Here is a 27,930-nt window from a genome sequence, read left to right on the forward strand (position 1 = left end):
CAGTTCCCCTCTGCTGTGGCTAAGAGAATCTCAACTATCTCTTAACATCAGTGTTGAATTCTCTGTATATCTAAAGAGGTGGGGGATCTTCCTTCTAATCTCTTCTTGAGGTACAGCCCTGCCTAATCCTACCTGGTCATCCATTTGCTCTTTATAAACATCCACGGTTCATTCATCCTTTCTCAACATATAAAGAAAGTACATGAAAGTACAAATATTTTAAAAGAGGTGAGAAAACCCAGGTTTCTTTTATGTTGACCATCTTGTGCTGAAGCTGTAGGCAGGATATCTTATTCAATAAAAATGGGAAAAGCTTTAGGTGTGGTTTCCTTACCCTTTTTCTTTTTCTTTTTTTTTTTTTTTTTTTGCATTTCATTTTATATCTTGCCCCTGAGAACTTGTTATATCTCACAAATCATGGATTTGCTCTAAATACTGTGGTTTACTAGCTTTCCAAAGTTCTGGGCCTTTCTGTCCTAATGATGATACAGTAATACTGGGTAAAAGTGATTAAGCATTTTTATTTTTATTTCTACTTCTTTAATTAATTTACTGGGGATTTAGAAGCTTTGGAAAAATATTTTTTTTCCTGTGGCCTATTAGATATTATGGTGAATTGGGAGCCTTACAGAAAACATGAGAAATTACACTCATCTCTGTTTTCACAAGTTTATTTGGTTGGCTTCAAGTCCTCTGTACTTTCAAAGAAAAACAGACATAGAAATGAATAAGGCACTTTAAAGTTTGGAAAAAATATTTTGCAAAATAGGGTGCATGATAGGTCTGGCACTGTCTGCCAAGTGTAGATTTGTGCTATGAGTACCGAATGAAACAGTGCTGCTAAACTCAGCGCTTGTATTCCCTTAGGAGGTGACAAAAAAGGATGAGGGGCTTTGAAGACCTCCAGAAGCAGGTCTTTTCTGGCAAGTTGAGGCATCTAAATGACCTCCTCCCTGGGGGCCTGGAGATGAATCTGGGGTTTCCTATTGATCATACATGACACAAGACAGATTATGAAGTTTAGGTTCCCCCTTGCCCGAGCACCGCATCCCTCTCACTTCTTCTGTGAGGAGGGGAGGACAAGGGCAGGGACTTTTGGCTTTCACCAGGCATTTTCTTGCTCTCTGGTTCTACTTTGATATCAACCCCAGCTGGCGAGGGCTTATGTTGTTGGTAGCTTTGCTACCGTGGGGATGGATCGAAGTTTGGGCATGAAATGAGGAGCTGGGATACAGATGAGAATAAAAATTGCCTTCTATTATTACACCTGTCTTTGCCGCCTTGCTCAGTAGGATTGGCCATGTCGGGGTCTCCGTTCCCCCGGGCGGAACGGCTTGAGCAAACTCTACCACTGCTCTGCGGGCTATCCCTCAGCAGCGGCTCGGGCAGCTGCCCAGCCCCTGAAAGCCGCGGTCACCAGCCGTATGCGGCTCCTGCCACACGCAGAGCTGTGAATGAGGGTGCCGGGACGGCCCCTTCAGCTCCCCGGCTTCCCCCGGGCGGCTCTGGCCCGGCCCCGGCCCCGGCGAGCCCTGTGTGGGGCACGGGCCCTTCCTGGCGCCGCCCGGAGCCGCCCCCGCTCCGTGCCCGGCCCCGCGCTGCGGGCCCTTCGTTTGAAAATAAAGCCGTCATCAAAACCATTCGGGTGAGTCAGCTATTAAACCACTTAATTCCCAAATCCGTACCAAGAGTGATTTAGAAAGGGCAATTAAAGAGCCAGGGAATGCTCTCCGTGGATTTTATCGTGAGCTTCATCAGCCCGGAGTGCTGCCTGTCACCCTCTGCACTAAAAAATGCCTCGATGCACAAATTGCTATGGTGTTTCATAGGTGCCTGCTTGGCTTCCCCTCCTCTGCCCCAGAATGTCAGAAAATGTTTTCTTGGGTATACATCACTATTTTATTATTTTGTTATTTTATTTTATTTTATTTTATTTTATTTTATTTTATTTTATTTTATTTTATTTTATTTTATTTTATTTTATTTTATTTTATATTATATTTTTTCTGATATATTTTGTTTTATTTCATTTTATTCTATTTTATTTTGCTCTGACTGTAGGTTTAGGGTTGGATTGAAAATAATCAGAAAGAGAATGGCAGTGAGACAGTCACCTAGTGTGAGATCAGCCCTGACTTGCTGTGAGCTTAACTACCCATCTCCTGGGCAAAGTAAAGGAGCAGCAGGGCTTGGGAATGAGCCAGCTCCATCACAGCTCTGTCATTATGCCAGCAACCCTAGAACATAACCCTCCTCAGGACTGGGACCAAGGGTTCAGTCTCACCCTGCCTGTCAAAGCCAAAGAAGATAGGACTTGCAATTAAAGTGGACACAATTCTGCTTTAATATCTATTAATTCTGGAGTAACAAAGCTAAGAGTAGAGTGTTAAAACAAGAGTCAGCAGGATTAACATGAAATTAATTTTTTGTTCTCACGTTGTTCTCCTGGCTGCTCAAAAATAAAGCTAATACCATGCTAATGTTCCTTTTTAATAGACACTGCATGAAACTCGCCTGTTCACACCCTGCAGTATCTGAACAAGAACCTGGCCCAGATCGTATGTTCTGCATCTCCATCTGTGCTGGTGGGTCAAACTGCTCTGTGAAAAGAGCTCTCCAATAACTCCTGGTTTTCAGCTAAACTAGTGGGAATCTGAAGTGCCAGGGATTTGGATTGATTTCAGCTTTCCTTTTGATTCAAAAAAATCCAGACAAACTCACAACTGAAAACCTTCTTGTCTTTCCTAGGTTAAAAAGGAGGGTGAGCTGCGCTAGTAGGTGGGAAGACCTTTGCTCTCTCTGCTGGAGCAGAGCGGGGCATGGTGCTAGAGCAGCAAAGATGCCTCTCACGCCTGCAGTGAAACTTAGCAGACAGAAGTTCCCCCAAAAGAGGGGATCTAGTCCACAACAGAGGTCCCTGACTGTGCTGCATCCAGTGTGTGAGCCTTTGTTTTCACCCCAGACAATTCATGATGCTCGCTGTCCAGCATTAATGGAGTTGTGTTTCCTTGCATTTTCCGTAACTGCCTGTTTTTCTACTTGTCTCCCCTTTTCCGTTTCCTGTTGGCACTGCATCCTAAACTCCTAACCTCTTACACACATGCACCGGTTTTTTTCGCTTGCTGGGGGAGGTGTTGCACAATGAGATCCATGTAGTGAGAGTTCAATTGCTGCATGTCGGAGCACGGCATATGCTAGCCAGTTTTCTCACCCACACCCCTCTCTGTGGGATTTCTCAGCACATTTGCTTCCCAGCTCCTGCACTCAACATGTGCTGCAAAGTGTAGTGGAATATCCGGGTCTGAGGCCCTGCAGTATACAGGAGGACTCTTCCTGACTTGTATTAATATTGCTGCCAGTGAAATCTGTGGCATTTTGATTGCTTTGGAGCTCCAGTGCTGAAACGTTTTTCTTTCTGCCTACCCATATGACTCTCCTTTCAGTTTTTTGTGTTCACATGAAAGAGAGGGCAAAAAAAAAAAAAAATCTTTTGATGTTTTTTGAGAATATTGCAAGATATTCTCATGAAAACACCATTTCTTTTGCTCAGGCTCTTGTTCATACAGACTTTCATGACTTCCAGGATTGACTATTTTAATTTGTTCCTGGTGGTGTTCCAGATTGTTTGCTAAACTGGCTGCAGATGGTTTTGAATGTTGCTGCTGCCAGAATTGTTACTAGGACTTGATCTGCAGATCATATTTCTCCAGTCTCACGTTCCCTCTACCCTGGTGCCTGTTAAGCAGCATATGGCTTTAAAATTCTTTGCTGACTTTTAAAGCTTGCACTGGCCCTGATTCTTTTTACCTTCCTGGTCTTAAAATGCTTTAGACCTTGGCTTAGGCGCATGCCTTATCTGATGTAATGGCCACTGACAGTTCAGAGCCAGCATCCAGCAAACCAGGGTCAAGTATTGCTTTGGATTTTGCTCCTTGTCATACTTTTCTTTCAGTGAAGTGAAGGAAGTGAGTAGATTTTTTGTTTCTATTGCCTAATATTCTAATGATTACTCCAAGCTTTACATTAAGCTTTTCTACATAGATTTACACACAGATGCACACACAGATGAAGTCAACATATAAACAGTATGCTCCTCCTTTAAAATTCAAAAGCGCAAACAAAAGAAGTTTGATTCCCAGCTGATGTACAAGAGAACTGGTATAAAAATTCTGGAGAGACACTTCCTGATGACACTAGGTGAAGAGGGATAGGTCCTTGTATGTGCATGGCATGGAAAAATTTGGGAACATCACCTTCTCTTTCAAATACTTTGATTACTGAAAGCTACGGAGTGTCACTCTTAGTTATCTATCAACTTTGTGTTGTTTCAGCTGAAAAGGAGGTATGCAAGAACACTGCCTTGCATGTGTGTATTTCATCACACAATGTTAGGTTCTCCCCCTAACTAGTGAGACCCTGCTGCTGGTTTTGATCCCTGCCAGATGCAGAACAAAGGACAATAGAAGGAGACTGACAGATTCTTCGTCTGTTACTGAATGTGCTCACAGAATTTTTATTAATGGTGGTACAGCACAAATACACAATGGGTGAAATTTTGTATTTACTGAAATCTATGGGAATTTTCTTGGTGGCTTTTTTAGAGCCCAGGCTTTAAGGAACAAAGTTTGGAAGTGGAGTTGTCTTGTATTTCAAGGTTGGCAAGTGCATGGAAAGAGTTCTTGCTGTCAGTAACTTAAGAGAGGATTGCTCTGGGGGTCACTGAGGTGCAGTCAGGGGTTGCCATAGGTTTAGAGCCCCTTCCAGAAAGCCGCTCTGCAAGCCCATCTACTGGTATTTATTCTTCAAGGGTTAGTTCAGGGAGAGTTCCTGTCCTCTTGCTATCTTTGAGCTCCTCTGGACACTGAGATGTTTGTCTCCATCTGGAAATAATTCACAGTGTTCCTTTCTGCTCCCACCTCGATCTACAACCAAGACCCCGTTTCTTTGGCTTGAGTAATTCTGAGCTTATGGATTTTATTTTCTTAGTCTGTCTCTTGGTAAAGTCCTATATATTTTGTACTTACTCATTCCTTTTCTTTCAACAAAGTAGAAAGTAGAACACAGGTTCTGCTTTCCCTATGGAGAACCATTCCAGACTTTTTTGCTTCTTCCACTTCTTTCAGAATTGACCAGAGCCTCAGAATAAATAAAAAGGATACATAAGGGAGGGGGGGTGGGGGGGTGGGAATGAGAATTTAACTAGGAGAAAAAGCAGGAAAGAAGGGGGGGAGGAAGGAAAAAAATAGAAGAATTTGAAAACTTATGTTCACCAGCATTTAATCTGAATGTATTCTGTGTGTTTTGCTTTTGTGTTTTTTTTTTTTAAAAAAAGGGGGGGGGATGAGGAAAGGGAAGAAAGCATGGACATATCAACATTTCTTCATAAAAGAATAGAAACTTCTCTTTTCTCATGAGAGTTGTATACTTTATGAAAGAAAAAGTAAAAGTTCAGATTACTTTTTGGATCATAGAATATATTAAATTTATTCCTGTGTGGTAAATTCGTCAAGGGAGAATTGTAGTACTATATAAAAAGTTAAGAGTGCCCTAGTAAGGTTAGAAAGTATTGGAAAGCAACTGTAGCTGTAAGGCGGGGAACACAAGACAAAGGACATGGAAACTCATTAAAGTTCATGACAATTTACTGCCATGATATTGAGGCCAGATGACTTATGAAGTCTCCAGGTATAGAACCAGGTAAGATAACTAGAAATCAGGAGTTACTTTTCTCCTGTGTGTGCGTTTTAAGACTAGTGTGACAACATGACGGGACTGAAGTCAGCTTTTTAAACAAGATGTTGAGCAATTAGAAAAAAATGAGTTCTGGATAATTAGGAAAAAGAGTAAACAAAATTATCTGAGAGCTAGAGAAGTTACTTTCCATTCACAGATTGGAAGCATAGTGTGTTTATTCAAGTGAAAAGGTGGATGTTGAAGTAATCTCTAATCAAGCAGATATGGCCACAGCAAGAGTTATGGCTGCAAGCTCTGGCCACATGAAGTCAGAAGAAAGCATAAAACAGGCACTGATCAGCAATGGCAAGAAACTACTGCAAGACAATACAAAAAAACCCCAGTAATACTGCCTAAACAAGTTTGAATGCTTTTTTGGAGACTTGTGTTCACACAAGTTTTACTTTAGTCACACATATTACTGAGTTCACTCAGTGTGTGGACATTGAATAAAATGCTGTGCTCTGGGGTGTTCAGGAGAACAGACTGAAAGAGAGAGATGTTGGCTCATCCTTACCTTCAGCAAACTGGGAGGTGACTTTCTGGATCAGGCCAGGTTTCTGTTACATCTTGCTTCACACAGAAAGGTAGAACAACAACCCCAAGACATTACTTGCCTTTGTATTTTAAGGGGGAAAACAATATCAGTATTTTTATAGAACTAGTTGAAATGCATTCCAGCTGATGCTTTCAATTTCTTTGACTAAAGTTAAATCTCTTAACAATTCCAAATGAAATTGTTTTGTTTTGATTTATTTACTTGAACATTCTGAGGTCAGGACTTCAGAGGGACTTGGGTTCCTCACGGGAACTGTAGTTCAAATGCAGCATCCCTATTTTTCCTCTGTGGTTTGGGGTCCCCAGTTCAATTGGACCTGGTCTGATGTTGCAGCTTCAGGAATGTCTATAGTGTAACTCAGACAAGGAAGCTTTTGCAAAAAAAAGCTGGAGCATGTATTATCTGAACTAAACTGCTATGAGACATTTTTTTGACTTTTGTGACCATGAGGTAAGGTCTAACTGATCTGGGTTGAAGTATTTTAACCAGCCAAAATGTTTTTCTTGGAGCCAGTGTTGCCCAGTGAAGATTCAGAAACTTCAAGGAATATTATTGTTTCCTTGCAGTAAAGTTTAGTTTTGCAGAAAATGCATTTTATATGAGAAAGCATTTGTGGAAATTTCCTGACTAGTTTTATTTAAGAACTAGAGAACCAGCTCTTAATTGAAAAGGGGAGAGTGCCAAATATTAACACCCCCAGGGACAACAAAACTGATTAAATATGTGTCTAATGTTCTGTTTTTAATCCAAAGGAAACTGCTTCGATGGCATACATGTTGTTTTAAGTTTTTTTCATTTTCCTGAAAAAGTGTCTAAGTGAAACAGCATGTTCTTTATTCTGGGGTCCCATTCCCTCAGGTTACTCTCATCGTGCTCACAGTGCATAAGTGCTGCTCTTTCCTCTGAGCAAACAGGCGCACCAGCAGTATGAGGGCTAGAAACAACAGCGAGGAAAACACTGCAGTGGTCCTCGTGTGTGCCTGAGTAACTGCTGGGTCATGAGCTGCAGGGATTGGAGACCTGAGCTTTCTTAAAATTGTTCTCCACTGATGTGTCCCTTCCTGAAGTTACAGCTCTTAGGAACAGCCCCACTTGATTAAAATGAATGGTGGAACACTAAAAATGGCAAAGTTTCCATCCCTTTTCAAAATCACGGATTCACAGGTTGGCTTAAGCTGGCAGGACCTCTGGAGGTCCTCTAGTTCAGTTCACCCCACTCAAGCAGGGCTACCCAGAGCCAGTTGTCCAGGGCTGTGTCTAGATAGCTTTTGAATGTCTTCAAAGAGGGAGACTTCACAGCCTCTCTGGGCAACCTGTGCTAGTACTTGGTCATCCTGACAGTAAAAGAGTGTTTCCTGCCATTGAGAGGGAACCTCCTGTGCTTCCCTTTATGCCTTTTGTCATGTTACTGGGAACTGCTGAAAAGATCCTGTAGCCATTGATAAGGTCTCCCTTGAGTCTTCTCTTCTGGGTAAACAGTCCCAGCTCTCTCAACCTTTCCTGATAGGATAGATGCTCCAGATGCTTAATCATCTTCATGGCCCTTTGTTGCACTCTCTCCAGTATGTCCATATTTCTGTTGAACTGAGGAGCCCAGAGCTGGGCCCAGCACTCCCAGGTGTGGCTTTACCACTGCCAAGTAGAGTGGCCAGATCACCTCCCTTGACTTGTTGGTAGCCCTGGCTACCACGTGCCATTCTAGCCACAAGGGCACATTATTGGCTCATGTTCAACTTGGTGTCCACCTCCACCAGTACACCAGGTCCCTTTCACAACACTGATGTCTAGCAGAGTTCTTGTGGAATATGGAGTGCATGGAGTTATTCCATGAATCTTCCAGGTTTCTTCCAGAATACAGTAGTGCATGGAGTTGTTCCTTCCCAGGTGCAGCACTTTGAACGTGCCCTTGCTGAACTTCGTGAGGACTTCCTTATAAAACTAGGTGTTACCTGAAACTAATCTTTGCTATTCAGACACAAATTACATTAAAATAGAGTGGATAATTTAAATATAATCATTCTGATGTTTTATCAACACTGTTGTAGGAGATGCTTTCTGGGGATGGTCTGAGACATGGCAAAGACCTCTATAATCGAGGTAGGTGTTAGAAGTTTATTTCAGGGCGTGGGATAGAGAGAGAGAGGGAGCCTGCTATGAGCCAGCAGATAGAGCTCAAAGCGGGCTCGGAGAGAACAATATGAATACATGAGCTCAAGACTTAAGAAAGAGAGGGACAGAACATAAGTGAGAGAGCTGGGAAAAAAGAGAGGGAGTGTAGCCAGAGAGTCAAGAGAGCTAAGAGGGCTAAGAGAGCGTAGCAAGAGAGAGTAGCAAGAGAGAGACCAAGAGAACCAAGAGAGAGAGCTCTCCTTTACAATTGCTTATATAACCTATACATTTGAATATTCTATTCCTTTACTAACCAATCTTTCTAAGTATACTAATACAGTAACATTTGTGTGCGACCTATAGAAATCTCTATTTATGCATATTTTTAGTTATCTCAGGGTCCTTCAGACCTTTCCTTATAAGGCTGGGAAGAGGGGTCTCAGCTTGGTTTTATTGCAGGAAAGAATGTGTTCTGGCGTACCAGCCAGGTTTCTTTGAATTATTCAAACCGTGCTATCATTTGTATTTCTTCCTTAGCCTTTCTGGCTACAGAGTCATATTTATAATTTCTTTCTAATTCTACCTTCCCAACACTATGTATTCACCAGCAGTACTATCAGGGTCATTAAAGTATCCTACCTCCTGCCGTACCAGATCCACCTTCTCCAGAAAATATCCATGTTGTTGATCAATATGCATTAGCAATGATGAAAATCTAAAGAGGTGGAGCTATTGAGGCTACCCTTAACTCTGAAATAACATTACCAAAGCTTCCAAATCTCTGCTGCCAGGAGAAGAAGGAAAACATCTTGGTTTTTATCCCTTGACTTACTACCGTTGCTGCACATGCTGAGATCACAATCATCTCTGAGAGAACTCACATTTTACACTGTAGTACAGACCTTTCACTTACAGACAGTGATCAGATGGTCCATTGCAATACAGACAAGTGACTTAAGGAGATACGGATCACAGTCAAGGTTGCCTTGATAGCTCTAGCTTTTCAATGCTCTTAAGTTTGTAGGATGAGTTGCAGCAATTTTACTGTAATATCATCTGTTTTAGTGCTTATTAAGCTGCATCACACTGAATGATTCTTTTTGGAAAACATTGCATATTTATAAGGATGTGCATATACAGTTTTTAAAAATTAAATTTGTAACATGAGCAGCTGATACAAATCTAGGTGCAGTGCCACACACTTTATGGTACTTACTTCTTGGAAAGGCTGATGAATAATTGTAATTCTGGCAAATATATTTGCTTAGGTGACTCTAAGGCTGAAAGATGTCTTTATAATCTGGAGTTAAATACCATTTAAGAAAAAAAAGTCTCATCCAAAACTCATGTGCAAAGGTAGGCAAAGGTTAAATCAAATCTGAACCTCTTTTACAGGACAGAAATCCAGAGCTGAGGTCACATTAAACCACAATCCAATTTTGTAGACAGTATCCTGAGAAAAAGCAGAAATTCTGAGAAAAACTCATCCATCCATAACAAGGAAGTTCTTCTCATCAGTGAACACAAAACCAGAGGAAAAGACCAACAAAGCATGAGTTTACTTTGACCACTAATTTGTGGATGGCTAATTGGAGATGACTGTGTTACAGCAAGCAACAAATGCTTAGTGTTTATATCAGGTAATCCAGTGAAATGGTCAAAGACAAGCCAAATCATTTACAGGAGGCTTTCAGTGTGGCAAAGGGTTTCAGAGTGCCTTTGCCAGCACACAGCTACGCTCTGCTGGAGATGTTGCATTTAACTGATGCTTTGTGACTGATCCTGGGCTCTGGATGCAGGAGTAGAACCATGTCTGCTCGTGTACAAGGATTGGGTTTCTGGCTGTTGCTATCCCTCAGATAGTTAGGAACACGGAGTTGCAAACCCCTTTTGGGAATGCCAAACACAGTCTCTAGAAAATGAATGCATGAAATATCTCCTTTCATATAGGCACCTTTAAAATATGATATAGAGCTATCACATTTTAAAGTCACAATAAATTAAAATTGGGAAAGGTGGGAAACCTTTTGAATAGCAACGTTACAAAACAGATAAATGTAAGACTTCAGTGTGTACAGATAGGAGTTCATCTCTGATGCACAATGCCAAAGACATGCCTGAGGGAGGAAGCAGAAGAATTGTGGTGATTGGCACTTGTTTCCAGATCTGCTCCTGGATTAGATTAGGACTGCTGTATTTGTGACAAGGGTTTCCTGGCCAGAAGTATGTGTGCATGAACCACCCAGGTGGCCTACACATGAACTGGAAGTGCATCCCAACCTCAGCATGTCTGATGTGCTCTGCATGTGCTGTGCAGCTGTGCACACAGGCAGTCAGATGGATCCAGTACACACTGCATTTACCCTGTCATCTGTAGAGTCTGTAAACTACCAGGGGAGTCAGGAAAATGACACGTGTACACATTGTAGGATTTTTGGTTGCTTTTGGACTTCCTACATCCTAAGATTCATTATGGAGGTAAAAAGAGGACATGCCTGGGACAACCCAGACACATGGGAAATGTTCTTTCTTACGTATGATTTACCAAAAAGGTGATTTTTTTAGAAGTTGTAAAATACCTGTTGTGCATTTATGAACTGGGACATAGTATTCTATGAGCAAAACCAATGTCTTTTACAAACAATGAAAGAAAGCAAGTGTTTAATACATGACTCTTGGACCAAGCTGAGAATGAAATCATATCAAAGCAAAAATGCACCATTCAAGCAATGCAACATAGCTCCCAGATGCATAAACCTTTGGAGTAAAATAAAACCACATGATCCCCATTCATAAAAGCAGCCTTTGGTGGCATTTGCTCTGCCTTTGGCTTGCAAACATTCAAGTGTGAAAGCTTTTGTTCATGAGGATATCTGCAGGGATGTGAATACTCCTACACATGCACTGCTGATATTAAAAAGTATATAGGTATACAAACCCCTGTGTAAATAGGCATCTCCTATAGGGATTCTCTTGAAAGCTTCTCTTCATTTTAGGAGTCAGGAAGGAGGTACTATACGGTTTTGATGAGCAAAAGTAGACTTAGAAAAACAGAGCAGTTAAGCAGTTCATGTAAACTGCTCTTATACAGAAGTATTTGAAGAAATGCATGAAAATCAGTTCTGTACTTTGGTAAAATACTGTCTGGAAAAGGTAATGTAAAGGAGATGATGCATTGCTTATCGTGATAGGTGTGCACAGTTTTCAGCAGTTTTATTGTTCACAAGGAGAGAGGCTTGAAAGATTTACAGAAAGGAAATTCACAATAAAAATGCAGTATTTTTGCCAATAGCAGAACCTCTTGCAGAATGTTTCTTTCCCCTGTCATTTCAATTCAAGACCTAAATGTTATTCACTGACACACAAACTAACAATGACATTTTAAAGCTTGCACAGTGCACATGCATCCAGCTCCCCTAGGAAAAGTCAGGCAAACACCTGATGCCTGCTGGGAATTTTGCTGTGGGTGCCAGACAGCTGCTGCCCATCAGTGTTTCCAGGTGTGCTTATTCAGTTGGGAGGTCGCTCCAGCTGCAGACACAATCATAGCAGGGACTCAGGCAGGCTGGAGAGACAGAGGACATGCTCGGATTTTGCTGCTTGGGCTGCCTTGGTTTTGCCCTGATTTAGAGCACCTGGCTTGTTTCAGGATGCAGATGTTTGCTCTGTTGCCCAAGAACCAGCACTTCATTCCCTTTATAATGAGCACTGTGGCCTGGGGGAGTTATTAAATCTCTGGTTCAAAAGAGTCTAGTTTTTCTCTCTTTTTGTTTCTCAGCTGACAGTCTAAAGTTCACAAACAGATTAGTGGAAGGAATATATAGAAATTAAAAACTTAATTTTCAAAGTCCTCTGAGTCAAATCTAATTGACAATTTGAATTATAGCCTGCGCTGTTCTTTGTTTCATTTTTCTTTGGGGAAATCCCTGCTTATAGTTTTGCCTTGTCCTTTGCTATAATTTTACAACCCTATATTTAAAAATTATTCTGAAGCAACTTCTAGAGGCTGAAGCAATTTTAGGACTACTGCAGTGCTGGTGTGAGACCATGCAATATTCAAAATTGAAAAGATTATACCTTACTCAGGAGACTAGGTACCTTTTTTAAGACCACCAATTTAATTAAAAAACACAGGCTCTATATTAGCAGCAAGCTTATGGATCACCATATGCCAGTCAAACATAATGAAATACATGCAAATGTTAGATGGTGTATTCTTTTGTCTCTGAAATTAGCAATTTCAGTGAACAATTTCTGTGCTGTATGTGGGGATTGACTTTTCTTTTTTCTTTATATTTAAAAAATAGTGCCTATCTGAGTACATACCTTTTGAATGAAAAGAAAGGCAAGAAATAATCTGTTGTCAGCAGTGCTTTCTTTACAGCTTAAGGCTTGGCATTCTTGTCTTCCATCATGAATTTCTGCATCATGCACAATATTGACATCACACTGAGGTGTCCTCTTTCCTGTAAACACATTTCTGGCTTTGGAGGTTTGTTTGCATTGAAGGGGAAAAAAGTAGTGAAATTGAAGCCCTGGAGAAAATCACTTATGCTCAAGAAACACATTTCAGCCTCTCTGTCTGAACAGGTTTGTTTTCTATTCCAACTTCATTCTTCATCACTGTCACCCATCCACTCGGCCCTTTGTGTTTGAGAAGTCAGGACAGGAGAACGTTTGCTCTTTGTATTGCTGCCACATCAAGAGCTGTAGCAGAAACTTGAGAGCTGTAGTGTAACAGCTTCAGTGACTGTCTCTGAGAATCTTAATAAAAGAAAACTAATTTTAAGTAAGGGACAACCTCACAACTGATAAATGTGCAAATGGAGCAAAATATATTGGGAAGAAAATCTAGAGTGTGAACCTCATGTGAAGACAAGTGCAGAAAAATCTTTCTGATTTACACGTCTGATAAGAAAATAAAATCCTAAGTTCATCAGGGTGTCACCATATATGACACTAAGTTTATTCCAAATGCAAGGAGTTCTAAAGTTCTTTTCTTCTACATAAAATTATTACATTACTATTGTAAGACCTTTGTAAAGTTCTGTTAATATAATTTTTGGTATGTTTTCTGAGAATGTTACATCTCTGTCTGAAGATACTATTTCTATCAGTACAGGATCATCAGGAGTTCCATAATGACCAAAATAATGTAGTGTAAAATGGGTCTCATGAGGAAATTACCTTTTAAATCAATATATCAGGTTTATTTTTTTTTATTTGTGAGTATGACCATGCTTTGCTTAGTTATTACATTTGCTGGTGCTCTCAGCTTAGCCTGGAGACATGCCATCATATTGTGATTAAAGTCTATTCCTTCAAATACATTCTGGTAATAGTGATAATCAAAGTATTTCCAAAGTCCAAAAGGTGCTCGTGAAAGAAAGGCTTAAATCCTAGGCATTATGATACTTTGTTTTTCAAAACCCACTTTTCATACCTATTGTTAAGTATTTTTCTAAGTTATCTATTATTATTATTATTATTATTCTAATAATTTAAAATAACTCTATTTTGATTAGCATGAAGCTAAAATATCACATTTATTAAATGTCTTTAATTTCTTCATGTCTGTAATCCTACATATACAGAGAGATTATTGCCCAAGTAAAGTGTTATCTATTCCTTTCTTTTTTTTTTCATAGCCAAAATTTATATTCTCTTCTTGCTAAGTTATATAGAAAAAGAGAAAATACATCCAAGAATGGGTAGAGATAAAATACGTGTTTTTACTATAGTTGAACCACAGGATGTCACTGTTCCTCTTTCACAAGAAACAAACTTCAGCTGTGAAAGTAGACCAGATTCTTAAAATTACAGAAATACACAAAAATTACATAAAAAGCACAGAAATTAAGTCATACATTTCTTTTTGTATGTGTGAGTCAATCTAGGCAATGTGTTGCCTATGTAGAATAACAATTTAATATTCAATTCAGTCTCATCATGTACCAAGATTGATATATTTTTGGTACATCCCTCCAGACAGAACTGACACATATCAATATGTCCCATATTGCATAAAGAGTCAGGCAGAGCTGAATAGAGTTCAGGCGAAAGTTAATGTAAGACATTAAAACTTCTTCTAGCCTTCCCTAGTTAGCACTGAATTTCTAAAATTTAGCACCCTTTGCAACCACAAAGCTGGATCTTGACAAACACATGCTGCTTCTAGAGCTTTAATATGATCCCTCCATAAGATCCTTGGTTGCCTTCATATATAGAGTTCCCCATCCTAGAAGTTCCAGTAGGATGCTGGAAGTTAGCTCAGAGAGGATTTAAGATGTCAGTGTGCTTCAGGAAGTGTTTTTCATCTGAGGGTGTTGCAGAATAAAGTCCTTTTCACATATTCATTCTGATGCCTTTCTTCACACACTTCCATGTATTTGTCTAAAGATACTATTTTTACCAGTACAGGAGCATCAGGAGTTCCATAATGACCAAAATAATGTAGTGTAAAATGGGTCTCATGAGGAAATTCCCTTTTAAATCAATATATCAGGTTTATTTTATCCAAGTCTTTCCTCATTGCATTGCATGGGGCAACTCCCTCACTCACTTCAAATCTACTCTGAAAGTACCTTTTTCTAAACTCCAGTAATGTTGATCTGCTGGTTCACACAAGCCCAAATCCAGTTTTTTTAAATTACCATTGGCTATTGATTCCACTTTTAGACTTGCATTTTCTTAGGAAGTTATCTTGTTCTTTATGAATTATTTTTCTGTGCTGAGTAGATTGATTGCACACGATACATGATGAAGGAATTGGATTAGTGGCAGAGGTTTTAAGAAATATTCTGTGTGGAAGGTGACTACTCCCAGGTTTTTCTGGAATGGCTGTGTGAAATGGAGGCATTCTGGCATATTTTACTCACTTTTCTGGTTTCTATACTCTTCTTCTCACAGCTTTGGTAAAATGGACTCTTCTATTTTCATTCCTTTTGTGGGATGACATGTAAAATATATGGAAAATGTGTAGGAAGACTTTTCACAATCGCCAATTTCATCCCTGCAGCCCACTGAGATCTCGAACTGAATCACACCCCATCTTCTACATGTCTGAAATAATTTCCATACTATTCTTTAAAATGGCAGCCAGGAGTCAGTGAGAGGCGGGTGCAGAGACATGAAACAGAACAGAGTGCAGTACCTGCAGAAATCTTTTTTCAGAAATCAATGACTAGATCATCTGGCATCTCTATCTGAAATCTAGATTTTCCTATCACTGAAGAACTCCTAAAAATAATTATGCTTTTAGTCTTATTTATAAACAATGAAGGTACTTTGCATGAATTTGTCTTTGTAGATGTTCTTCCAAAAAAATCGAGGAGGTAGCAGTTTGGGGTGAGAGATTGTGTGGTGGTTAGCTAGACATATGGTGTGCAGCATAAGGACCATACTGGATACAGCTCAAGGCAGTAGCAAAATTCCCACCCACATCACCAGATCCAAACCTGGCCCATATACACTTTCTTTATTTGGCAAACCATAGTATAAATTACGTTTTATTTTGTAAATGGAGTCTATAATTCCCCCTAAATAAGGCTTATTATGAATGCTGCTGAGCTCTCCCATGCCAGTGACATCTCATTGCTATAGGAGCTAATACACTTGAAATGTGGGGAAAATGTATGAAGATTAGGAAGGACTTAAACTAAATATGCGGTGACAAGCATTTCCCAGAAATATTTCAATATTTTGGGGAATATTTAGCTGAATAGCACAGAGGTGACCATAGGCTGAACAACAGTGTTACAGTATTTCATCTATTGATGCAAGATGGCTGGACAGCACATTGTTCCTTGGACTTCCTGTTTCCACCAACTGCAAAGAAAATTGCCTCCAAACACTAAATCTGTGCTTCCATGGGTCAGCCTGTGCTGCTCCTGCAGAGTAACTGGGTGTCTGACAGAAGTGTGGCAGATGCTTCCTCTGTAGCCCCAGCAGGCCTAAAATATAAGTAACAGTGCAGAAGATGTAGAAGCACGAATGTCAGCACAGGCTACCAGCTAAACGCTTCTCTTGTGTGACAGAGTGTAACTCAGGGTCTCCACTGCAGTGTTCCTGGGGCTGGTGAAACACAGCATATTTGCTGCAGTCGTACCCTGTGGTGCAGTAATAAGTTGTTCTGTGACAGCACTTTCATTGGAGCGTTTCTCCATATACACTGCTGGCAGAATATGCAAACAAACACACCAACGGTCCTAATTTACAACAGACACAGTTATGGCAGGAATATTTTTTCCCTTTTCCAGACCATGTGTCAAATTCTACTTCACTTTGAATGATAGCAGAATTTTTTCCAGAAGAAAAGATAAGGGAGATCCCATTAGGTTGAAGACAAAACACTGTAGGGAGAGTGAGTGGGTTACAAAAATCTCCAATGTCTTTTTTTCAGCTGTATTGATTTTTTTTTTATTGTTATTTCTGTTTCATTTTAAATGAATAAAAATAATTTGTAGGTCTTAGGACCCTCGGGGTACTGAAGCCTGCAGCAAATTTAAGCATACTTACCACTTCAAAGTCAACTGGGCTTTCTCTTACAGCACACTAGTTAGTGTTTCAAGGGGAAAAATTCCAGGGTAGTTCTCACTGGAGATGAGTGTGGAGGAAATGTGCTTGACTTCCAGCAGAGATAAGGTGTTATTGAAATGCTACCTTTTTTTATCTAGGGCTGTTCCCTTTAATACCTCCTCAATCCTCTGTTGTCCAGGCAGTCACAGCTTCAGTCAATATGACCTGCACCATTCAAAATCTCTCCAAATCTGAGAAAATGGGCACTCTGAGGGGTTTCAGATCCATTGAGTTCTGGCTGTGGTGATCTTAGGGATGTGTGGAAAGCTGTTCTGGTTTGAAGGGACAATTACTATAGATTTTTTTGATATGTTATGTCTGGACTAGAAGATGCCATTGGAGATGTGTGCCCCGCTGTGCAATGTGTCAGATGATAATGTCTATGAGGTCTTAGTACATGAGTATCTATCCAAAGTACATACTTAGTGCTTTCAATGTTCTTCGGGAAGCAAATTAAGAGCTTGGATGGAAAATCCTAATTTGACTCATAGTCTAGCCAAGAGTGATGGCTGAAACAAAACAGATTTCATGGGGTTTTAAGTGGCAGAAACTGGAGGGCCAAACCTTGATTTTTGGAGCTGGAGCATCAGTGCTAACCCATGGAGGCCACGGGAGCTTGATTGCTGCCTCCTTGGGGAGTTCTGCCAGAATTTTAGAGGTAGGAATTTGTTTGGTGCCTATGGCATCTCAGCAATTCCCATTGTCAGCCACTTGGTATCCTCAGTACCTCAGGCACCTCCAAGATAAAGCAGAGAGGAGAGTAGACATAGCTGCCAAGGCCCTTCCAGACTCTACCTATACCTGAAAATTTAATAAAAATTTTTCCAGCTCCTTTTTCTCCAATATCAAGAGTATGTTGGATCAGTAACTGATGTCTTAAAAAAAAACTAAACCAAAACAACAACAAAAAAAGACCCTGCTTCCTGTTTAAATCTTTCTAATCACCTGAAAAGTGGCATTTCTAATGTGCTGAATGAGGTCAGTTCTCAACTGTGTACAAATAGCAAGAGAACAAAATAAACACCTTGGTTCACTTCAAAACCCATGATGAAGCCACATCAACACTTTTGCATATTTCCCTCCCATCGGAAGTACATAGGCTACATTTTTGAAGATCAGAACTTCACAGGCTTCCTGAAACAAACAGGGTGCAGAAGAGAAGGCAATAATATTGTTGGCTGGATACTAATGTCCTTACTTAAGCTAGCAGGTATCATTATGGCTTTACATCTTTCTCCTAACTCTGAACAAAGTCCAGCACTCAGTGATATTGTGCTCATTTATTTTGTGGGCTAGATCTCTATAGGTTTATAAAACAAGGACTGGATAATGCTTATTCACAGATTTACTGTATTTCATTTTCCATTACAAATGTACAAGAAAATACATCTAAGTATTTCAGACTTCTTTGTCAAAGACCTAAAATAAAATCAATCTAAACCAGAACTAATTTCAACCATCAGCAAAACATCTTTTTTATTCAGCCTTTTAAGGCCTTTCCTGCAATAATCCCCAAGTCTTTAAAAACAAGCACTGTACTGGGAAGATCATTAAAACTTTTTTTTTTGACCAAGTGGAGGAAGCAGGTTCAAAGAAGAAGGCTTCCCACAGAGAACAAACTGTCCTGTGAACATCTGAGCTACTGGAGACAGTAGCTGTAGATGTAGAGTTTCTACTAAGCTATGTCTTATGATTCAGTTTGGTATCTAAGAAGGTGCTATTTTCATTGACATTTTGGGTAAAATTGTTTCTTGCTTATTGGGGTTTCCGCACCCCCCCACACCCCCCCCCACCCCCATGACAAGAGAATCATGAAGTCTCTGTCCAGAATAGATTATTTGGTTGTTTTCACATGGCTGTCTCATAAAGGCTCTCTCCTTAACTTCTCATATTTTTTGAAGATGTTAATTACCTTTGAATCCCTGCATCTGCGTCAAATTTGATTGAATCAATCCAGAAGGATCAAACCCTTTGTGTCTGTGTGGGAAGCTGGATTTGCAAAACACCTGCAGACTCTATTTTAGGAAACCAGATTCTTTAATAATCTCCCTTTCTGTGATAAGAGATGATCATTCTTTGCTGATGATGGCTAAGGCAGTATCCCACAGGTGTGGGATCCCTTCTCTACAGAAGCATGATATGAACATGACATAGCTTGATGAGCTATCCAGATACAAAATGAGAGGTGACTTGCAAGTAGGATCATTTTACACAGCAAACTAGATTTGCTGTCACTCACATTTACTCCCCTTGCCCAGCTGTGGCACCAAAGCTGACTTCAAAGGTAGCTCTGTCAGTGATCCCATCACCAGCGGGATTCCCTGGACAGAAGGATTTCCTTTCCTATGGGGCAAACTGCTAAATGACTCAGACTGTGCAAGATCCTTCCTTGTCACCTACATGGTGCCTTTGCTCCTCAGTCATCTCAAGACCATATTTGTGAAAAAAACCTCCTGAGTTTCCAAACAATCAAGCAGAAATTTTCTCTTCCCAGCCTCCCCGGCCCAAATATCTGGCTTAGAAATCTAAGAGCAAGGTTGGCCTAGAGACATCTGGCTTCCCTCATGGTGCAACACCACCCTATGACTGATGGCTAGAATTTGACTACACTGTGGAAGATCCAGAAGTTTTTTGTGGGAAACAGAAAAAAAAAATAATGAAAAAGCGGCAAATGAGCAAATAGGAGGTAGACTCCAGGAAGATCACCTCAGGGCTCAGCATTGCAATTTTCAGCTCTTTAAACCTCATCCATCCCAGAATGACTCGTTCTGATGCACTTAAAAATGCGACTGAGTGGAAATTGCTGGACAAAACATGTTATAATGAACATGGGAGTTTCACTGAAGTGAAAGACTTGTTGCACGCTGTTTTGTCTACTGACTAATGCCACAGTCTAAGGGATGGCATCACATCAAGCACAGGAGAGCAAGTGGCAACCCCCACTCACCCCAGCTGTGCTCTCTTGGCTCTCTACCGAACATGGTGATCGTAGTCTGGCAGAGCTGTTGTAGAAAATGAGGCCTGGAACACTTTAAAACATTTTTGAGTGAATTCTGTTTATTAAACACCACTGAGACCTTTTATATCAATTTTCAATCCTTTCAATAACTTGTTTTCCAACAGCACTAAATCACCCACCTCTTCTTCAGATCTTAATTAGGTCATCAATTAGGTAAATCACATCTGCTTGTCCTTTTTACCACAGTTTGCCGTGTACATTAGCTCTGGATATTTTAGAGTATACATCCATGTTGGCAAGGCAAGATTGGCACTGCTCCCAATGCTGTTGCCACCCACCCTCTGTTTTCGCAAGGGTGCACACAGATGCAGCAGGGTTGAGGATCACTTCTGCTGCAAATGAGTTGGGTCTGAACAAGGGAGTTACTCTTGGCTGAAAACCCGTTAGTATACAGAAGTGTAAACAAAATCAGCAATAAACGTGATCCGTTTGCATGACTGTGCACTCAGACTAATGATGAAATAGTTGCCTGGGCTTAAGCGGCTGCCAACCGCTGTCACTCTGCATATTCCACATTGTGTACAACTTTTCTGTGGCACGGAGAAGGAGGAACCGTTTCAAAGAGGATGCAGGTGTTGACTCACACCTGGCGTGTTAGGAGGATGTACCTCCTTCACTGTGCAGCTCCACCATGCTGCTGGCAGATGGAGTGTCAGGAACAGCTCCCTGTGGCTCCTCGGTCACACATACTGTGTGCAGGCTGCCAGGGACATCCCTGCAGGGCAGGCTCTCTGTCCTGCCTCCAGCCCTACTGCAACTCTCTCCTGCCATTTCTGTAGGCACCAGCTGTTTTCCTCCCTTGTTTGCAATGGGGCTGAGCCCACCCAGGGCTCTCCATTGGTTTATTAGTTCTGACCAGACTCACATTGTGAGTCTTAAATTCTTGTTGGTGTAGGTGGTATCAAGAAGCCCTGAATCCTGCTATGCTGAATCTCTCTCATTCATTAGATGGCTTTCACTTCAGTACCTCACAAATTCAGGTTTCTTGTCTTACCGGACACAACTGAAGAAAGAACATTCAAATGGGTGAATATTGCAAACTCTGTCTTTGAGATTATAGGTCCTGACTCTTCTCATCTTATCTACTCACAATCACTAAGGAAATATAAGTATGGAGTGGATGTAAAAAACTACTACTTAAAACTCCCCTCTCAGAAAGAAGTGTGCTTATTACACTTCCCACACTTGGAAACTACTCACTGACATAAAAGGCAGTGTATAATTGGTCCTTCACATTTAATTTGCTTGTGGAACATAATAATAGCATGCATATTACCAAAGAAAGCAGATTTTACAAGGACTCCTTTAACAACTTAAAATTGTTAGATGAGATGTTAAAATTATACTAGGCCTTTCAAAATCCAAAAAATAAGTTTCAATTTTTAGCCTTCAGAAGTTAAAACCTTCTATATTAAGATTGCATCTAAGACTATTTTGTTGGACTGTGTGTACACTTTGATGATGTTTCAGGTACTCTGGTGTCATGATGCTGCAGTGAAGGAGGATGCTATTACCTAGAAAATTCTTGTTAAAGAATTTGGGAATCTGATTGAATGTGTTGCAGCAAAGAAATTATTTTCTGCCAGTTCAATGCGATGCAAGTTTAGACAGCTGGATCTATGGGCCAGGATTCTTCTGTGATGCTAGGCAATCCACATAAAACCTTATTTTCCTCCGAGTCTCACTAACCTGTTTGCTCCTTGCTTTCTGGTCTCCTAGTGCACATTTCTTAAGGCCAGGCTAAGAGAGATGCAAAGTGTTCACACAGGTAGAACTGATTGATTGGAGCCATGAGAGATTGGGTTGTGGACTAAAAATTGCAGTACCATCTGAAGTATCAGGACCTCATCCTCTCCTGTGTTCATCCAGAGGAAGGAGCTTGCACTTACCTGTGACTCAGTTCCTCAGAGGTTAAATTGCAGGAGTGGCAGCCATACAACTGGCACTTTTAATGCCTGTGGAAGAACCAGAAAGAAGAGCTTTGTGAGAATTGAAGATGTGATCAGTACATAGTTTGAATGATGTCTGCTAAGATAGTTGTGTGAGGACCTGGCTGTGTGCTGAATGGGGAACACTGAAGAAGGTGGTGAGTGGGATCCTCTAGGATGAAGACAGCATGGCTGCTTCATTAGAGTGCCAAACCTGTGCAGAGAGTATGCAGAGGGGCATGTCACACCTTCATGGGAAAAATAGATATCCTTGGTGTTTCCCTGGCCAAGATCTATACCCCAAATTCACCTGGCCTTTATTAAGTTAGGGAAGATCTAAGGCATTACTAAATTCATCTTTTTGATGTAAAAAAAAAAAAAAAAGTCACATATGACACAGGCCAATCACATCACTCTACAATCTTCTGAAAAGCAGCAGGTGCTACTGCAATGAGGGATTGACCTCTACTGGAAGCTGCAGTACAATAATGGTTCCAGGGCTCATGGCAACATGATTTTGGCAATTAATCAATCTCTCATTTTCTTCCATGTTTTCTGCCCTATCAATTACCACCCTTCAGTCTTCCAACTACTCTTTTGAGATGGCATGGATCACGAGAGCAAATATCACACAGACATCAAAAGGGCTTTTCCTTCCTATCCTCTCAGCAAAAGAAATGCATTCCCAGGAATCCTTACCTGTCTCTGAGAGGGCTGTGAGGGCTCTGGGAGCATCCTCCTCTGGGGATCAGGCTACTAGCCCAGGGCTGGCTTAGACACAGAGCAGCCTTGGCTGTTCCATTCCCTTGGAGGCATGGGAAGGTGATCCTAGACAGCCTAAGCTCCTGTCCCAGCCTTGGCCACCACTTGCCCCAGGGAGGTGGCTGATGCCCAGGGCTGGGTCTGCCCAGGCTGCCCCCTGTCCTGCCCTGTCCCTGGCTGGGGCAGTGGGGCATGACAGGCTGTGAGGGAGCCCCCAGCCCATGCTGGAGTGTGTATTTAAAGGGAGAGAGAAAAATTTCATCACCAATAGCTTGCTTATCAGTCCTTTAGATTTTTTTTTTTATTAATTCCCATTTTAAAATATCAGCAAGAAAATGTTCTGACTAGTTTATACTAATACATGCAATGTAAAATTTGGAGTTATATATGACTGAGAGGGTAATTTTTGCACCCATATACAAAACCAATGCACAAAAATTGACCTTTTCTGCTAAAATTAAGTCTTTTTTCCACTCTGCTCACGTGACCACAGCTGTGTCTGGGTGAACTCTGGTTTGCAAGGCTGGACACCATGAGACCATTTATTCTTCTGGTGAGGACAGCATTCTCTAACTCAGTGGATTGTCACAAAGGTTCATTGCAACAAAGATCAGTAGAGCCACAGACTCTCCAAGTTAAGCCTAGATCACTACCCTTTTCCTGGAGGGGGATGTAGATGTCTCCTTTCTCCAGATCAGGTCTTCCCTGGTGCCATTTCACACAGTATTTTTAAAGAAGCACAAATAGTTTTAAAAGTTTCCATCTTCTTCCCACCAGTCTCTTGTCTGCCTCTGCCTGCCTGCTTGCCCTCACTTGTGCTGATTTAATGGGTTGTGAGAGAGTAACGTCAAACAATCAGGAGAAGGATTCAGGACACAGACACACATGACTTCCTCAAAAACTTGTGCACATTTTTTAAACTCAAATTCTTCCTGTGGATCCCAAGATCTGGCATCAGCATAATCAGGATCACAGCCACAGAGATGCTGTTGTCTGTATTGCCATGAAGTAGATTCTGCCATCCTCAACTGTTAATTGCCTTCCATGGCTGTGTATGTGACAAGTTACTCCAACCTATTTTTAACATTTCATCTACTGTTAAAAAACTTCACAGTAATAATGGGAAAGATCAGGGCTATATAGAACATGCTGAGAAGTACTACAGAGAAGTACTACCCATCCGTTCTTTTGGAACACTCTTCTTTTACTAACTAGTCATATGCCCAAGTCTTTTTCCTCCTTTGTCTCTGTATTTACTGTGCTTTGAAATTGCTTGAAGTTACAAGTTGCACAAAACCAAATGTTTCTCCAGCCCAGCTGCTTGAATTCTCCAGAGATTTTTTTCCTGGCCTTTCTCAGCTGCAGGAGGGAAGACTGCCTCTTCTTTAAATTCCCAGATGAGTCATGATAAAAATAGTGTGGCATTTATATTCATACTAATGCACCTGCAGTATCATCTGTCTCCCAGTTATGAGGCTGCAAATTTCTGCACTTATCAGTGCATAAGTTGAAATGCTTATAAGTCTCTGCCAGCATAAAACATGTCTGCAATTCTGCAAGCTCAGCAGAAACACTGCAGATACACAGAAGAAAGTGTATGTCCTGAACAGTCCTGACTGATGGGAAACTCATACAACATGATACAAGTAATTCAGATTCACATGATACAGATTTAGATTTAAATCATATGATTTTAAACTTTTTAGGCCAGTCTTCAACATATTTTATGCTCATACAATGTTAGTTTCTCAGTAATATGTTAGTTTCAGTTATTCTTTTTTTGAGTTCACCTACTTTGTTCTAGATCATATTTGTCAGTGCTAATTCTTGTTTAATCTCCAATAAAATTTAATCATAATTTTAATCATAGTTTTAATCATAATTTTATAACATTTTAAATTAATTGTCAATCTAATGTGCCACACTAAGACATCAACCTTGAATATGCTTACTTAAAATTAATAAATATATAATTTCTGGATTTTGTATTTGATTTAATTCTGTCTAGTCAATGACACACCTGAACCCTGTTCTCATTCTTCTATTCCCACAGGCTCAGCCTGCTGCTCGTGGTTCTGCTTGATTTTGGCAGCTCTGTGCAGGTCTATCCCTGGGCCCATAAGCAAACTGTGTGGCTTCAGTTCCAATACACAACCTTTTCTTCTACTGCTACTTCTTGCTAACTTAAAAGGCCTGCTGGTTGTGGGACATATTCTGAGGACATTTTCAAAACCACCGTAAGTTACTTTTGAGCCTCAACCTAAAAATTAAAAAGATTTGACAGTTTTGAAAATTAATTTCCTCCTTTATCTTCTGTGTAACCCTATTGCTTGCTTCACGTTCAGTCATTGAATCTCGATGCATGCAGCAGAAATGCATGTGGAGACACTCAGCTGGTGCATTCAGTAAGTGTAGATCCTGCTTGCATAAACTAAGACTCAAGTGGGAAAAAAAATCCGACCAAAAGCACCTTTGGGTACACTTTAAATGTATGTCACGATCTCACAATCTCCTCCAAGTTAACAAATTGTATTTTAGAACTGTGTTTGGTAATTATTGCATTCATACCTCAGAAGTAAGACCCAGGCATTATGGTTGGTTGGAATTCATCTGAATAAATAGCAGTTTGCCACATTCTTAACAAAAACATTATTCATTAGAACTATTACGTATTAGCAGCCCTGAATAACATTTGGCAATTGCTTTGGGTCTGTGTTACTAAAAGGTCCATAGACGCATACAAATTGCTCAGTACGCTAATATAAAACAGGAGCAGTAATGAAATAGTAAAGTGAGTATTAAGCTCCAGGACTGCAGTTTTATTCTTCAAAATGTTCCTCTTGTAATTTGTAAACATCTTAGAAACTCGGGTGTTTTTAAGCTATTTGATGACTGTTAGTCGTAAGACTTGATTTGTATTTGCTGCCTGTCCCTCTGCATCTGCAAAAGGCATTAGTGGCAAGCTGAGCTGGTCAGATGATTTTCAGGCATTGCAGCAATAAGCCTTAAGTACTTCAGAGGATTTAGAACATAGATTCCTGCAGATAGCTATTGGCAAAAACCCTCTGAAAAAAGTGGCCAAATGGGTGCTATGGTTAGTAGTGCAGACTGGTAGGGTAGAAGGAAGTGCATAGATACAACGGGAGACTTAGCAGGTTCTGTAAAAGTAATAATGATTCTTCAGATCATTTGTGACCTCCCTGCCCCATGCATGGCTCTAGATTTTTGGAAAAGAAGACACTTCTAATGAGCCACTAAATGACTACTCTTCCAAGAAGCTTACATTATATCCCACTCAGAAGAGGTGTAGCCAGGAAGAAGAAAAAATTTTCCTTATCCTACACATACTGTCACAGAAAAGGAAAGGAGGGTCTAACAAAAGAATTTCTGGGATGTCTGTATAGTATCTGGACACTTCTGGACCTTTAGAGAGTTTATTTATGAACACTGCTGTGAGATGATTCTACTTCCCAAAGGACAGAAAAAGTTAGACACACTTCCTTAAAGTTATTAGAAATTCTTACATTCTGTATCAGACTAAACTGCTTGCTTGAGATCGTTCAGAAAGCCTCTAAATGAAGATGAATTTTGTTACTTCAAGTTCTATGGTTTATGACTCCAACCTCTGAAATCTGTACATAATCTATTAACCAAGCAAAGAATCCTTCCTTTATTGAAATCCGAATGGTTTCCAAAGCATCTGCTTCCAGTTCTGTTGGCAATCTGGAGGATACATTGTAGATACCTTAAGGGAGAAGTAAAGCTCAAGAGCCATGGATTTATATACATTGCCCATCACTGTGACAGGGTATGGGAAATGAATCTCTGATGTCACCAACTTGAAAAGTTGGAAGGAACAATGTATCTTCTATAAGGTGAGAGGACTAGAGTGTTCCTTCTTGGGCTATCCATTTAAAAAAAAAAGTCTTATAGAAAGGCAAGACAACAGCTTGCCTTAAACTGATTTCTAATTCAATGATGTGAGATATTTGAGTGAAGAGAAGGACTAGAGGAGGGAACAGAGAAGAAAAGCATATCAACATCCAATTGTGTCTTGTTTTTCTGGGTGATAATAGTCTGGGGGTTTGGACTTGGGGAAAGTGTTTGGAAAAACAAAAATGCCAAGGAAAGAACCTGAACAATAAGTGCTTTTTCCGCTGGTGTTGGTGTCAGTCTTGCTCAGACCTGTTAGGTGCTTTCAGGGCAACCAGGATTCCCCTGTTCTTAAAAGCAGTGCAACACTGGGGCTCTACTCCAGATCAGTTCAGAAGCAGTCAGGCACATGAAAGATGATATTCATGACAAATACTTCCTCCTTAGTATTGTAAGTTTCTTGCTCTTACCATCAGGAAGAAAATATTGTAAATAAAATGTTTCCCTGTTTATTGCTGTAATTCCTTTATGTGACTCTCTTGTTTGTTTACCATCAGTATTTTTTGGGGATTATCTAAGAGAATCCAGAAATTCACATTTCAGAGCCAACACTTAATTTCTGTTAAGTTTAAGAAAGTTTTCTGTAAGGTTGTGATAACAGAAAACGCTTAGCCTTAGCATTAGTTCCATATCAGGATAGTAATCATGAAAGATATGTGAATGAGACAGAGAATTATAATTTATTGCCTTTGAGCATCTACTCTGAACTGAAATTAGCACATTCTTATTAAGGTTTCCAGTGATTAAGTATTTAATTGCTGGGCATAGCATCAACACTCTGTATTTTAGAAATGGGCGTTGTCTGGTTTTGGCTGGAATAGAGTTAATTTTCTTCACAGCAGCTAGTATTATACTGTATTTTGGATTTAGGATGAGAATTTGCCTTCTGTGTTCCTGTTCCAGGTTTCCTGCTCAGTTTTCGCAGAAAAACAGTGGCTTCACGTGTACTTTTGCACTAGCATAATTCAGTTCTAATTCACTCAATATCATTCACTGTTTTACAGTTGGGCCACAGAATAAGCAAAACAAATTTTATATATAAGCCATGAACAGAGTTGTTGCGGCTAGCAACTTCAGGATCTTGTCCAGGGAAGCAGCAGGATTCTGGGGACCAGCATTAAACACCAACGAGACGGGCTCTCGTTCATGAAATCATTTATTCAGCATGGGAACAAAGTCAGGTCCAGAACAGAGAGCCCCGGACAGAGGCACAGCAGGGGTTTTTGAGGGACAGAACCCCCGAGGGTCCCCACCCCCGAGGGTGGAGTTCAGGGTCAGGAACCATCAGAAACACAGCAAGGGAGAACCCC

General features: G+C 40.5%; 1 long non-coding RNA gene across 1 annotated transcript; it reads left to right on the forward strand.

The window, feature by feature from the left end:
• Nucleotides 1-1,565: 1,565 nt before the first annotated feature.
• Nucleotides 1,566-27,006, forward strand: LOC107216151. Its single transcript, XR_004496167.1, has 3 exons — nt 1,566-1,645; nt 2,497-2,585; nt 24,741-27,006. It is a non-coding gene; the product is annotated as an uncharacterized LOC107216151 (long non-coding RNA).
• The last annotated feature ends 924 nt before the right edge of the window (nt 27,007-27,930 follow it).

Source organism: Parus major, chromosome 2 (genome assembly GCF_001522545.3).
Source record: "Parus major isolate Abel chromosome 2, Parus_major1.1, whole genome shotgun sequence".
In the NCBI taxonomy this organism is placed as follows: domain Eukaryota; kingdom Metazoa; phylum Chordata; class Aves; order Passeriformes; family Paridae; genus Parus; species Parus major.